At 45.8% G+C, this 15545-nt stretch overlaps 1 protein-coding gene and 1 long non-coding RNA gene across 13 annotated transcripts in view; one reads left to right on the forward strand and one right to left on the reverse strand.

Annotated features, from left to right (window-relative positions):
• The window catches only part of PTPRK (protein tyrosine phosphatase receptor type K), a 689055-nt gene that overhangs the window by 157183 nt on the left and 516327 nt on the right, over positions 1 to 15545 (forward strand). The window lies entirely within an intron of this gene.
• Positions 10008 to 10692, reverse strand: LOC134911590 (uncharacterized). Its single transcript, XR_010176702.1, has 2 exons — positions 10612 to 10692; positions 10008 to 10522 (listed from the first exon to the last, which is right to left on the reverse strand). It is a non-coding gene; the product is annotated as an uncharacterized LOC134911590 (long non-coding RNA).

Raw genomic sequence — 15545 nt, forward strand, 5'->3', positions numbered from 1 at the left:
CGCGGCTGCGTTTGACGGCATGGCGGTTGAACGCCAGATCCTAAAAGGGAAAGGCATTCCAGAAGAAGTCATTCCTACCTTGATTAAGGCACGGAAGGAAGTCACCGTGAAACATTATCACCGCATTTGGCGAAAATATGTAGCGTGGTGCGAGGATCGGAGGGTTCCGACGGAGGAATTCCAACTGGGTCGTTTCCTACATTTCCTGCAATCAGGATTATCTATGGGTCTCAAATTGGGATCCATTAAGGTTCAAATTTCGGCCCTGTCAATATTCTTCCAAAAAGAATTGGCCTCTGTCCCTGAGGTCCAGACTTTTGTCAAGGGAGTACTGCATATACAGCCTCCTGTGGTGCCTCCGGTGGCACCGTGGGATCTAAATGTAGTTTTAGATTTCCTCAAATCCCATTGGTTTGAACCATTGAAAGTGACTATGTTACTAGCCCTGGCCTCTGCCAGGAGAGTATCTGAATTGGCGGCTTTATCTTATAAAAGTCCTTATCTAATCTTCCATTCGGATAGGGCAGAACTGCGGACTCGTCCGCATTTTCTCCCTAAAGTGGTATCAGCATTTCATCTGAACCAACCTATTGTGGTGCCTGCGGCCACTAGCGACTTGGAGGACTCCAAGTTGTTGGACGTTGTCAGAGCCTTAAAAATATACATTGCAAGGACGGCTGGAGTCAGAAAATCTGACTCGCTGTTTATATTGTATGCACCCAACAAGTTGGGCGCACCTGCTTCTAAGCAGTCGATTGCTCGTTGGATTTGTAACACAATTCAACTTGCACATTCTGTGGCAGGCCTGCCACAGCCTAAAACTGTAAAAGCCCACTCCACAAGGAAGGTGGGCTCATCTTGGGCGGCTGCCCGAGGGGTCTCGGCATTACAACTCTGCCGAGCAGCTACGTGGTCGGGGGAGAACACGTTTGTAAAATTTTACAAATTTGATACCCTGGCAAAGGAGGACCTGGAGTTCTCTCATTCGGTGCTGCAGAGTCATCCGCACTCTCCCGCCCGTTTGGGAGCTTTGGTATAATCCCCATGGTCCTTTCAGGAACCCCAGCATCCACTTAGGACGATAGAGAAAATAAGAATTTACTTACCGATAATTCTATTTCTCGGAGTCCGTAGTGGATGCTGGGCGCCCATCCCAAGTGCGGATTATCTGCAATACTGGTACATAGTTATTGTTAACTAATTCGGGTTATTGTTAAGGAGCCATCTTTAAGAGGCCCTTTCTGTTGTCATACTGTTAACTGGGTTTAGATCACAAGTTGTACGGTGTGATTGGTGTGGCTGGTATGAGTCTTACCCGGGATTCAAAATGCCTCCCTTATTGTGTATGCTCGTCCGGGCACAGTACCTAACTGGAGTCTGGAGGAGGGTCATAGGGGGAGGAGCCAGTGCACACCACCTGACCTAGTAAAGCTTTACTTTTTTGTGCCCTGTCTCCTGCGGAGCCGCTATTCCCCATGGTCCTTTCAGGAACCCCAGCATCCACTACGGACTCCGAGAAATAGAATTATCGGTAAGTAAATTCTTATTATATATATATATATATACCGTATATATATATATATACGTATATATTTACTAGTGCTCACTGTTATTTTGTGTAGGTATTTTGGACTTCCTTCCATCTTCCCATGTCCTTTCCCCTGTGTTCCACCTGTATCTTTCCCTGTTCTTCCCCTGTGTTCTTTCCTTCTCCCCGTCTTCCTCCCTTTTCCCTCTGTTCTTCCCCCTATCTTCCTGCCGTCTATCTCTGTTCTTCCCTCTGTGTTCCTCCTGTCTCATCCCGTTCTTTCCCTTTCCTGGCGACTCTTAAACAGGGTACACTCTTGCACAGTATTGTTCCGATTTGTTCGATCCGGGTTAATCAGAATGACAGATCAGCTGTATTGTGCAGTGTGTACGGCGATTGTGCACGCCCGTGAGTCGCATGCGAGGTCACGTGATTGGCCATGCTGCATGGCCAATCACACGACCTTGCATGTGATGAAATTAATATTAATGAGTGACGGAACAGTGAACGTTCCGTCGCACACCAATATCTGTCTAGTGTGTACTGGCAATCTCCCGATGCCCAGGGCAAAGGGTAATCGCTTTGCACATCAGCACTATTGCTGGTCGCACTAGCGTGTACCCAGCCTTACTGTTCAGCTGAACAGACATTCCATGTAGGATGCAATACGTGGCCGCTGCGGCCTTTTTTTTTTCTTTTTTTTTTTAAGGTGACATTCACCAGCCGGTGTAGTGGAGAAGCCTCTGTTCAGGCTTAGTGAGAAAATTGGTGAGTGAGGATGGGTGAGTTGAAGTAATAGGCTGGTGGGTGAACATACACTAATAGTTGTAGGGTCACGTGTGCACACCTCACTGTAATGGCAGTGTGAGCTGTCACCACCAAGGAGATGGGTGGGGGTGGGGGGGGGGGGGGGGGGCAGTGTGCCTGCACTAGACTGACACGCCATATAATAAATATTTTATGCAGTGCATTATGATGTACATCTTAATGCACATGTACATCTATTTTCTGCCTTAATTTCAGAATTGTAATCTATAAGTGTAGCTTGTTGTTGTATTTAAACTACTTTCCTATTATTAGTAGATTTTCCCAGTTTAACCAGAAGACAGAGGGCCTGATTCAGAGGTGCACGCTATGTCATTGCGCAAGAGGACAATATTTTCATTCTGCGCATGCGTGTGAGTCGCACTGCACATGCTTCCAGATGCTTACCGCTGGGAAGCACAGAAGGAATTTGGATGCAGAGACGTGCAATTTTAGTAGGCGTTACTGGGAGGTAACGGGGATGGCTAGCCAGATGCAGGTGTGTCATGGCCTTATGTCACAGTTGCACTGGCACACATGTTCAGAAGAACATTCTGCACCTCCATAGGGCTGACGCAATATCCGATGGTGAGACTGATGTTTGTTTTGTGTGCACAGCGGCAGATTAGCACTACGGCTGGTGAGTGTCTCATTGGGAAGACCATAAGCCATGGCATTAGCAGAAAGAAGCAGTCACGGCTGCAATAGCGTGCACCTCTGAACCAGGCCCAGAGTAGTCATACAACTCTCTTATATTATGCATACCGATTTTCTGTGCGCACTAAGTGACATTTCATTTACAGCAGTGCTCGAAGTGGGCCGGTATACAACGGTATGGTATAGTGGTACTTCTTCGAGCACTGTCCCCCCGCTGGGCAGCCGCCGCATCGAGCTGACCGCGACGCTACTATTTCAAATCTGCCGCGGACCGGCAGCCAATCGGCAGCGGTCGCGTGGCCGCTCCTGATTGGATGCAGGTCCGCGGCAGATTTGAAATAGTAGCGCCGGGTCATAGGAACCAGTGCAGTGCCACACCACCAAAGGCCGCCGACCACAGCCTCCTCCGTTCTCTTTCGTTGCACCGCTGCCACCGCACTCTGCCTCCTCCTCCGCTGCACCGCCGTCCTCTGCCTCCTCCTCCGCTGCACCGCCGCCGCTTCAGCCTCCTTTGCTGCCCTCAGTACTTCTCTGCACTATCTCCGAGGCCCACAGCCTCCTCCGCCCCGCGACGACCACAGCCTCCTCCGCCCCGCGACGACCACAGCCTCCTCCGCCTCGCGACGACCACAGCCTCCTCCGCCTCGCGACGACCACAGCCTCCTCCGCCTCGCGACGACCACAGCCTCCTCCGCCTCGCGACGACCACAGCCGCCTCCGCCTCACGACGACCACAGCCTCCTCCGCCTCACGACGACCACAGCATCCTCAGCACCGCACTGCTAAATAGGTCATCTTACCCTGCTGCCTTTCTCTCTCCCTAGTCCCTACTGTATGCCCTTGCTGTCCCTTTCTCTGTCACTCTCCCTGTTCCTATGTCCCTGCTGTCACTCTCCCTGTCCCTCTCTCTGTCATTGCCCCTTCTGTCACTGTCCCTATGTCCCTGCTGTCACTCTCCCTGAATTCTGTCTCATTCCATGTGTCATAATGTGAATTTCGGCTCGTACCTTGTGCTATAATGTGAATTTCGGCTCATTTTGTGTGCTATAATGTGAATTTCGGCTCATACCATGTGGTATAATGCGAATTTCGTCTCATACCGTTTGCTATAATGTGAATTTTGTCTCATACCGTGTCCTATAATGTGAATTTCTGTTCATTCCGTGTGCTATGTGAATTTCGGATCATACTGTGTGCTATAATGTGAATTTCGGCTCATACCGTGTGCTATAATGTGAATTTCGGCTCATACTGTGTGCTATAATGTGAATTTCAGCTCATACTGTGTGCTATAATGTGAAAGGGGCAGCAGTACTAGATAGTATAAGGGGTCCTACTATTGTGGAGCATAATGTGTATAAGGGGTATATAGTTTGGTAAACTACACTAAAGGACACACACCCTTTTGAGTGGCCACGCCTTCACTTTTCCATACCCCCACTTCAAAATTTCCACTTCGACCACTGATTTACACACATCGTCATGATGCCAAGATGTGCACATATCAGTATCACAAGTTTTCCATCGCACTTCTTTCAGATGAGGGAAAACTTGCAATGCCAGCATCGCGTCCATTACTTTGAATTGAATTCCCCCCCATAGGTGTCTTTGGTAATGAGACGTACCTAATGGTTTATTCCTGAGTACTGCAGTACTGTGTTTTTTTAAATTTCTAGGTGAACGCAGGCTGATTGACAGGAAGCGGACGTTTGGGGGGTGGTAAATTGCCGTTTTCTGGGAGTGTCAGGAAAAAAGCAGGTGTGCCCAAGCGTTTTCAGGGAGGGTGTGTGACGTCAGCTCTGGCCCAATCTGTCTTTGTATCGCACTGTAGGAGTAAGTTCTGGATTACACACAGACTGCACAGACTGGAAAAATCATTAGATGGTGAGTGAGCTGCGATCGGATTTGCAGATGTCCACTGACTGGTGAAGTTATTACACGGCGTACATATGCATTCGCACACTTGCACAGGGCGGGTTTTCACTCTCTATGGGCGGCGGCTATCTGATCACATACCTCTGCAAAAATGCAGAGGAGCGATAGGGCCTGAATTAGGCCCTTTGTTGCACCTTAAAAGTAAAAAAGGATAATAATATTGATGTAGTATGACAATTGGGGTGGTGGGGATAGTAGTATTGCTGTAATGTGCAAGAAATGTGCGGTATTGCTGTAATGTGGGGTTGGTATTGCCAATTGCTGTAATGTGTACAGATGGTGGGCTATTGCTGTAATGTGGACGGGCATGGTGATCTCAAATCAGGTACCCTCAGGTACAGAGTGTAACATCCAGCCCTTGTCTGATTCTATACAGATTTCTATTCACCCATTGGGATGCAGAGAAACACCATATACTGTAGAGAATTCAGATCACTTTTGACCAAAGTGGTTTTACGTTAGGTGTGTAATTGACTATGGGTTATAGGGCCTTATTCAGCAGCGGTTAAAATACAATCGCAATTGCTTTTTTTTAAGGAACGCAGCTGCAGTGATCTGCTAATAGACATCGAGCACAACAGTACATAAGAGTGCCTTTGTATATCCATCCGACGTCAGCAAACTGCGAATATATTGGTAACATCATCGCAGATTGGGTGGTGCTGAAGCTTCTGAATGAGCCTGACCTCTTCCAAATGCAGCAGCTTGCCCGACACTCATAGAGCTCTCCTGCTTATAACCACCCATTGTCACCTCCCCCAAACGCTGCCCAGCTGTCACTGACTTTGTGACTGCTTTCCCTTGTGGGCGTGATTGCAACACAATCACCTGCACATGGGTATTGCATCTCAGATGCATGCGCAATGGCAAAAAATTGGCCAAAATGCCAGCGATCTTAATTAGCAACAACTGATGAATCAGGCCATAGTTGTGGTACCAAATTGATTGGCGCACTTTGAGAGCCACCCTGTTATATTTTTACAATTCACATATATATATATATATATATATATATATGCCCCACCCTCACAACACTGGTCACACACCCCATATAAGTAGTCGCACTCCTGCGACGCTGGTTATTACTCCTGTGGAGACACACAGTAGGCCCTTCGTAAATTTCAGCTCCAGGCCCATGTGAACCTTAATCTGGCACTGCTGCCGGGGATTCATTTGAGACCATGCCCCATTTTTTTTGAGCATGCACGCAATGGGGGTTACAGTTGCACTGTCCATGTGCAGATCTGGGTCTGCAGTGTCGCTCACTGTGCACCAAAAGCTACAGTATGATGGACATGCTGCTGGTATTTGAAGGTGGAGACGGGCAGCATTCCAGAAAACGGGGGCATGCTAAAGCTAGTGGCTGCATCCTCGAATGCAGCTTCTTTGGCCCAGGAAGCATCATTTCATCAGACATCCTGAGTAACCTTAGGGTTACTCATAAGTCCGATGTTCATGCAGCAGGGTCCAGTGTGGCTTCTTCAGACTCAGCAGTGGATCACTGAAGTCGTCAGTCAAGACGAACCCTGCATCTTTTGCATGGGATCCGGCCTCTAGGTCAACAAGACTTATGTCGACGGGGACTCTAGGTCGACATGGGTTTTTCCCTTTTTTTTTTTTTTTTTTTTACCTTTTCATACTTTACGATCCATGTGGACTACATTTGGGAATGGTAACCTGTGCCGAGCGCAGCAGCAGCGGAGCGAGGCACCTTGCCTAATTGCTCGCCATGCGAGGGGACACGGTGCACTAATTGGGGTTTCCCGTCACTCTACGAAGAAAACACCAAAAAAATGTAAAAACTCATGTCAACCTTTTTTCATGTCAACCTAGTACATGTTGACCTAGAGTCCCTGTCGACCTAGAAACCATGTCGACCTACTTACTGTCGACCAATAGTGGTCGACCTAGACACTTGACCTAAGTCTATTCTATCTAACATACCACACCTTTTGCATATCATACGTCTCTGAATTAGCCCCTATGTACACTTGTATTGCATCTTTCTATCTTGCAAGAAACAGTTATTTCATTTAACAAACTCCTAAATATGTTTTGGGGGTTTTAAGCTCTGTATAATTTAGCACCTACTATGCAGCAAGAATAGATTTCATTGCATTTTATGTAGCACTATAAAAACAGTTAAATGTTAGCAGGAGATTAAAAAACAAGAAACATAAGGTGTGCTAATGGTGAGGATGTCAGAGAGGCAGTGATATGTTTAGACTGATTAACCAATTGTCATTTCCAAAAGAGAATATTAATTTGCTTGATAAGGAGTAATCTCTTAGCAGAATGACTTTTGCTGAATTACTGCACATTGGACATTTTTGGAATGTATTGCTTTCCTCTAGTATTTCAAGGGCAAACTATAACACAGGCTTAACCTTCATTTTCCCTGTAAATAAAATATTTTAATGTTGCAATTAATAATTCCGCACACACTATCTCTATTTTAGGAGTACTCTGGGAGAATGTTTTATACTTTCTGTACTGGATTGATTGACTAGTACCCCTTTTCCACTAGCTGTTTTTACCCGTGTTTTTGCACGGGGGCGCGCATCAACACGGATTTTTAGTAGGTGGAAACGGGTCAACACGGGTTGAGTGACCCGGGAATCCAACCCGGCTATTTACCTGGGTAGAACACGGTAATGACACGGATAGCGGTGCAGTGGAAACGGTCATTACACGTGTTTTCAGACCCGAGTAACGCTCTGAGACGCTGATTGGTGCTTCTGGGGCACTGGAAGATGATGTCATCCCTGGGAGACACGCTGGGCACATGCAGGCATTGAGGCAGCAAACAAAACACTCTGAAGTCGCGCTGGGTACATACAGATCTTTTTATTGCAGCAGCTTCCAGACAATATACAGCAGCAGAAGCTCCAGCACAGCAACATGGCTAGCCATATCTGGTCAGACACAGAGATCAAGGAGCTGCTTAATATTCGGGGAGAGGAAGAAATAAGAAGGCAGGTGACTGGAACAGTTAAGGATGCTATCGTCTACAAGAACATATCCCTTATGCTGGCAGAAAGGGGCATCCAAAAAACCCAGCAACAAGTCGTTAACAAATTGAAGGCACTACGCAGACAATTCACCAAAGTACACGACCATAACCGCAAGAAAAGTGGTGCTGGGCGTATGGAATGGCCATATTATGACCTATGCTATAGTGTCTTCGGCAAAACTGCGATAACAAATCCCATAGCACTATCGTCATCCAGCTCTGCCAGTCGCCAGATGTCAGTCGACGAGGACTGTGACGAAACACAGCACAGCCTTCCCAGCTCACAATGCAGCCCATCATCCCCGCTGCTTATATCGGACAGCAGTTTTGAAGACTCGACCGTCAATGATGATTCCATCAGTGCCACTATTGAGGACGTACCACAGTCTCAGGCGGAGACGTCGCAACCCCCCAAGACCACGACTTTGCGCTCAAATAGTAAGTATTACCATTACAAATACAGTTGCAGCAGTCCCTATATGTAAAGGCATGGTAATGTTGCAGAGTATAGCTAGTGTGCAGGTGGGAGAAGGCCACAAACACGTATATGCTACCACTGCTATTTTTAAATTGTTGCTTACATTCTGTTTCATCTCCTTCACAGTCTACAACGTTCCACAGCGGAAAAAGAAACTGAACAAAACAGAACAAACGGTCAAAGCAATGAAGTCCATTATCTTGGATCACCTGCGTGAGGCAGATAGTGAGCTCAATGCCCAGGAAGATGCACGGCTTGAGAGATTCCTTGCGTCAGAAAAAGAAATGCATCAAACTTTTATGAGTCAGTTAATGACCATGCATGATAGGCAGATGACATTTTTTGAACGCACGTTTGCACGTACCATAGGGAATACCACACAAACACAACAGCAAGACACAGCCTACCCACAGCACCCATATGGTCCATACAACTATGAGCCTCCCTCAAATCCCCCAACACAAATCCCGCAGTCCTCAGAATTTCGGGTATATAGACAACTGCCCTAGAGCAGCGGGTTATAAAACAATGTTTGTGTTTTAAGGTTATGTTTGCACTGTATCCTCAACCCTGATACCTACAAATGCAAACATTATTTTGATTTTACAGAGTGCCCTGTTGGCACTTTAAAGTTTTATAGTGTTACCTCAGAAAATGGGCAGTGGGATCCAGATATTTGGGCTACCTTTTTATATTGTTACCTCAGAAAATGTGCGGCAGTGCGATCCAAATATTGGGGGTGACCCGATATCTGCCAAACCAAACATTAGGGGTTTTTTTATACAGAGTGCCCTGTTTGCACTTTACTCTTTTACCTCAGGGCAGGTGTCTTCACCATGTGGCCCTCTAGCTGTTGTGGAAACACATAGCAACACATGCTGGTACATGTTGTTCCACAACAGCTGGAGGGACACATGTTGAAGACCCCTTGCGTTATGTGGAATTTTACATGTTTGCACTTAAATATTTTATAATGTTACCTCAGAAAATGTGCGGCAGTGCGATCCAAATATTGGGGGTGACCCGATATCTGCCAAACCAAACATTAGGGGTTTTTTTATACAGAGTGCCCTGTTTGCACTTTACTCTTTTACCTCAGGGCAGGTGTCTTCACCATGTGGCCCTCTAGCTGTTGTGGAAACACATAGCAACACATGCTGGTACATGTTGTTCCACAACAGCTGGAGGGACACATGTTGAAGACCCCTTGCGTTATGTGGAATTTTACATGTTTGCACTTAAATATTTTATAATGTTACCTCAGAAAATGTGCGGCAGTGCGATCCAAATATTGGGGGTGACCCGATATCTGCCAAACCAAACATTAGGGTTTTTTTTATACAGAGTGCCCTGTTTGCACTTTACTCTTTTACCTCAGGGCAGGTGTCTTCACCATGTGGCCCTCTAGCTGTTGTGGAAACACATAGCAACACATGCTGGTACATGTTGTTCCACAACAGCTGGAGGGACACATGTTGAAGACCCCTTGCGTTATGTGGAATTTTACAGTGACATGTTTGCACTTAAATATTTTATATTGTTACCTCAGAAAATGTGTGCCTACTGTTTAAAAGGAAAAATATAATAACAACTTTTGAACCAAATTTTTATAACTTAAAAAACAAAATAAACAAAAATTGTTTGCACACAAAAACTTGTCTGTTTTCTCTACTGCAACATTGTTTGAAGATTAGCTGCAATGGTGGCCCTTATGCACTCGCTGGCAGCGTCATGCCGCCCCACCAAGCCTGGTGCCATCATGTACAGTGACCCCCGCCCCATGATCATGTACATTCCACTCGGGGAGAAAGTTTTCCTTTTGTATCTCACAAATGTTATGGAGAATGCAGCAGGCCGCTACTATATCTGGCATTATTTTCAAGTCCACATCATTCCTCTTCATGAGGCAGCGCCAGCGTCCTTTTAAACGCCCAAACGCATTCTCCACTGCCATACGGGCCGAACTTAGGGCATGGGTATATGATGTCTGTTCGGGGGATAAGTGAACATGCTGGGTGTAGCCCTTCATTAGCCAGCGCTGTAATGGGTATGCTGCATCACCAATGAGATGGACCGGGATGTCCACACCATGTACGATCACCGATTTCTGTTAATAAAACATTAATATTATTACAGGGGTAAAACTTGACTATTGGTTTATGGGCGAACATTAGTTTAAGTAGTAAATAATCTTACCTCTCGAGGGAAAAGCCATCCACCAAGCTTGTCCTCAGCAATACTGTAAAGATCGGAGTTGGCGAGAACCCTTGCATCATGTGACCGTCCGGGCCACCCTATGAAGACATCTGTGAAACTAAAAATAAAGGTTTATGCATTATCATAAAACAGGCCAAGCCTATTTCAAACACATTAGTGAAACAGTGCTTACCAGTATTTGTGGTCCACTACAGCTTGCAGAACAATGGAATGCCAACCCTTACGATTGTAATAGTCTGCTGGGTTGTCATGGGGGGCGATGATGGGGATGTGGGTCCCATCTATGGCACCAGCACACTGTGGGTAGCCACGCTTCTTAAACCCTTTTATAGTCTCATCTACCCGCTGTCCTTGTGGCAAGGAAATAAAGCGATGGTACATGGTATCCAGCAATGCCCGCGTGACCTGGTAGACAATCTTGCAGACCGTGCCAATCCCTACTCCAAATAAACTGGAAACTGTGCGATACTCTCCAGGGGTAGCATACCACCAGAGAGCAATCGCTAATCTCCTGGCTGGCTCAATGGGCTTACGGAACCTGGTGGTCTGCATGGTTATTGCGGGGGACAGTAGTTCCAAAACATACTCGAATGTAGCGCGAGACATTCTGAAGTTTGACATCCACTGCTCCTCCTGATATGCTAGAATAGTCTGCATGAATGCTTCCCCATGTCTGCGATCTCTCATCCACATTCTTCGGCTTGGTGTACAGTTCATTGTTATTAAAGAAATAACAACAGTGGATGATATACGCGCTCTCCTCCTTTTCAAATATTTGCGTCGATAGGTAGCCCTCTCTGCAAAGAATTGAGCTCTCCTTCTCCAGCTCTGCAGTAGGTAGCACAAGGTGAAAAGCATCATCAAGCTGTCTGTAGCAGAAAGCAGCAGTAAACTGCAAACAGTCTGCGACTCCATGCTAGACACAGCTACTGCACTGGCGTCCATTGCTGCAATGCTGTGAGCAGGCCCCACCCCTCCCTTTTGGTCCTTTTGATGACATCATCTTGATGAGACAGTAAAAAGTCCATTTGTAATGACAGCAATAGGCTTTTACAGAGCTTACCCGGGTTAAGTGGAAACAGATCAGACACGGGAATAACCCGTGTCGAAGTGTAGTGGAAACGGGGGAGCCGACACGGGTTGTAGCCGTGTTAAACATCCCGGATCGGACACGGTACGTAGGTGGAAAAGGGGTATAATATAGTTGTATTAGCAATGTGTAGTTCTATCCTGTGAAGCTCTGTTTTAGTTGTACTTTTTTTTCAAGCATCGTTAATAAAACAAATTACAGATCATTATCCGCTCTTTTGCTGTGTTTGCTATAATAACATTGTCTTTAATGTTACTTGTGTGCTAGAGTTAAGGAACTTTGAAAAGATATTCTGGGTGCAGTAGCACCAGGTGTCTCATCGGTAGCATTAGCCCCAGTAGTGATTCCTGCTCCGACCCTTATGTCACTGGCCCCGCCCCCGATTCATTGTCAGCGCAGGAGGAATCAGGAAGTTCAGCAGTGTCCCGTCACTGTGTGCAGGTGTGAACATCTCCCCATGCTGTAAACTGGAGCTGGGTTACCTGTTTACACTGCCCCTTAACCTGGGTCCTTCCTGGGACCAACCCTGCAAGCTGGCCGGTTTGGATTCCTGGATCACTGGAGGCAGGGTAACCTTTTTTTCTACTGAGTCGTGACCCAGGTTAACCTGACAATAACCCAGGTTATAGCGGCAGTGGCAAAAGAGTTAGTTGAAACCATGTTTCTGCAAAATAATCTGTATTGCAGCGGTGGGGGGTATGCGGTTAATTTATCGGCAGTCGGGATCCCGGCTATCTGAATACAGATTTCAGAATACTGTCACCAGACACAGTGCCGGCGCCGGACCTCCAAAATTGGTCAGGAGACCAATGTTGGAATTCCGAACTATGTAAGTATAGCACCGCTCTTAGGTTTAGAACCGGGAAGGGTGTTTAGGGGTAGACTGCTTGAAGGGGGGGGGGGGGGGGGGGGTTTGATACGGTTAGGCACCCACAGGGAGGTTTAGGGTTAGGCTGCGGTGGAGGGAGGGTTAGGTTTAGGCTGTGGGGAAGGGGGTTTAGGCACCACTGCCGGGATGTTAGGCTGCGGGAAGGGAGGGTTAGGGCATAGGGAACAGGGGAGAACATCCCCAACTCTCACCTGTCGGCATATACACCATCGGGATCCTGACATCGGTCTTCTGACCTCTGGGATTCAAGCTGCTGGCATTTCATACTGAATCCGCTGCAGGAAACCCTGTGAATTTATAGCGGACATCAGGTGGGCAACATGTTTAAGAACAGATGAAAAGCGAGAAAAAATTGATTCACGGTGAAATGTCTGTTGAAAAGCTGCATTATTAGTGATTGCGGTTAACAGTATTATGTCTACATCATTGTTTGCGAAGTATACTTATGAGGTTTTTGTTAATTGCACAAATATTTTCTCATCTATAGGGCACAATAAAGTATTATGGGGGTCATTCAAAGCTGATTGCTGCTGTGTGTTTTCACACAGTGGGCGATCAGGTCCTAACAGTGCGTACATCTAAACTGCAATGCGCACGCACGTCTGACAGCTACAACAGGCATCGACAGTCACTACCGGATGGTGCGAAGGATCCATTCGCATGGGCAATCGCAAGTGATTGACAGGAAGAGGCCGTTTGTGGGTGGCAACTGAGTGATTACAGGGAGTGTCTCGAAAAACGCAGGCGTGTCCAAGCGTTTTGTCGGAGGGTGTCTGACGTCAGCTCTCGCCCCTATCAGCAGGATTCAATCGCACTGGAAGAGTGAGTCCTGGACTGCGCAGATACTGCACAGTGATTTTTTTTGTAGCTCTTATAACACATAGGAACACACACTTGCACAGCGAAAATACTCTCCCATTGTAGGCAGCGGCTATCTGAATGCAGGACAGCAAAAAACGCAGCCCAGTGATCAGATCTGAATGACCTACTATGTTGTCTCTTTAATTTCCCTTGGGATGTGTGTTGGTATTGTCAAGGCATGAAACCAGTTTGCTGCTGCCGCATCCATTTCACAGCTTTATCTGTGGGGCACCCACTGTGTGACTCATGAGAGATGATGTTTACTCACATTGTGGCACATCCAAAGAGAACTGTTTTCTCTCACGTTGCCAGCTACTAACTGGACTTGGGCAAGTCTGTGCATCTTGCTGTAAAGTGTAAACGCAGAATGTTTTACCTAAAGAATGTCATTATAAGGTCATAAAAGATAAACAAAAAGAAATGTTTAATGGCTCATTGATTTTGGAGATTTGGGTGTGGTGGGACTGTAAAGACAAAAACGTAAAAACATGTAGGTAATGTAAAGAACAAAAATCATGATCGAGATATTAGGAAATGGAACTTAGAAGGCCATGTGTTTATATGGTAAATTCCAATGTAAGTGAGGCATATATCAGGTAGGATTGCTGAAAATGATCTTTTTCCTGCCTACTATACATTTGTGTATCAATTGTATCTACATTATATGTGATCAGATAGGCTTTACTCTGCCACCCAGTACATGGTGTCATTTTTCCTGAGTGACCAGAATGGGCTTAAGTCTCTACTCCTGGCGGATAGGGATTCCCTCCCATGTCTGTATCTGCCTTTTTCTGACTCCTACTTTGTCAAAAGAGGTTGTCGCTGTCATTGCCATGCTACTGCGTGGGCGCATAGAACCACTTACTTCTGGGTGTGTGTGCGTGGTGATGGGAAATCTGCCACTACCTGCTTACTGTGGACATGTCTGCTATGGTAGTGAGCAGAGGATGAACTCTTCAGATACTTATTTACTAGTCACAGCACACATGCATCTTGAAAGCCAGTAGATATTCTTTTCAGGACATATTATTGTCGAGTAATAACTGTTTTTACCAGATAAAGGTACCAGGAATAAACCGCGTACAAGATCTTCAGAAGTTCAGGTATTAAACTCACACCATGATGGTATACAAAGTGTTGGCTCGCAGAACCGCTCTTTTTTTTTTTTTTATAATTATTATTCTTCAAAACATATTATTGATTATGAAGCATAGTCTGCTCTACCATACAATAGAAAGACGAGGTTTTCTAATCACAGTAACAAAGTTACAAAAATTATAAATAATATCCATAATTAAGAATGAAGTCGGATTATGTTAGTGGGTGCTGTGCGAACTAAGAGTATTACTTTGTGGGATGGGGGGAAGCGTCATTACCTACTAGTCTCCTTAAGTACCACAAAGTGGTAGAAAAACATTAGGTAAGCAATAGTCACATTTGTATAGGAATCATAGCTATGTACAGAAGCTCTCTCCAAACTGTAAGAACTTAGCAGCTCTGAACTCCTTGGCCAAAGAAGCCTCTAGCCAATACATCCTCAATAGGTAAAACAATTTTTATTTTAAACAAGAAAAAAGGGGACACCGCAAGTTGAATCCATACCTGCAATATAAGCTGCACTTAATGCCAGTAATAGTTTGCGACAATCAACAGTTATTCTTTGGACCTGTGCCAATATTCCCGGTATGGCTCAAGCTGAATCAATAGGTAAGAAGTTAACTAGGTGATCCAGAGCAAATTTTCAGACACAAAGCCAGAAGGCTCTAACCAAAGGGCACAACCACAAACAATGAGAGAGATCAGCGTGTCTTCCTGAAAATAAGGACATTTACAAGTATGAAAGGGAGAGGAGACCATTAAAAGCTACGATGAGGACTAATATTTGTTCTGTGATAGATAATCCAAAAATAATTTATGGTATCAGCTAGCAGGTATAATACGACAGAGTCAGAAAGGTTTTTAAGTAGACTGTCCACTGTTAGATCGGGGAAACAATGCCACTTAGGCAGGCCTGTCTGTAATGTGCTATAGTCTGAAACATCACGTAAGAAAGTATACTGATGGACGATTGCA

The sequence above is a fragment of the Pseudophryne corroboree genome, chromosome 4 (assembly GCF_028390025.1).
Source record: "Pseudophryne corroboree isolate aPseCor3 chromosome 4, aPseCor3.hap2, whole genome shotgun sequence".
NCBI lineage: Eukaryota > Metazoa > Chordata > Amphibia > Anura > Myobatrachidae > Pseudophryne > Pseudophryne corroboree.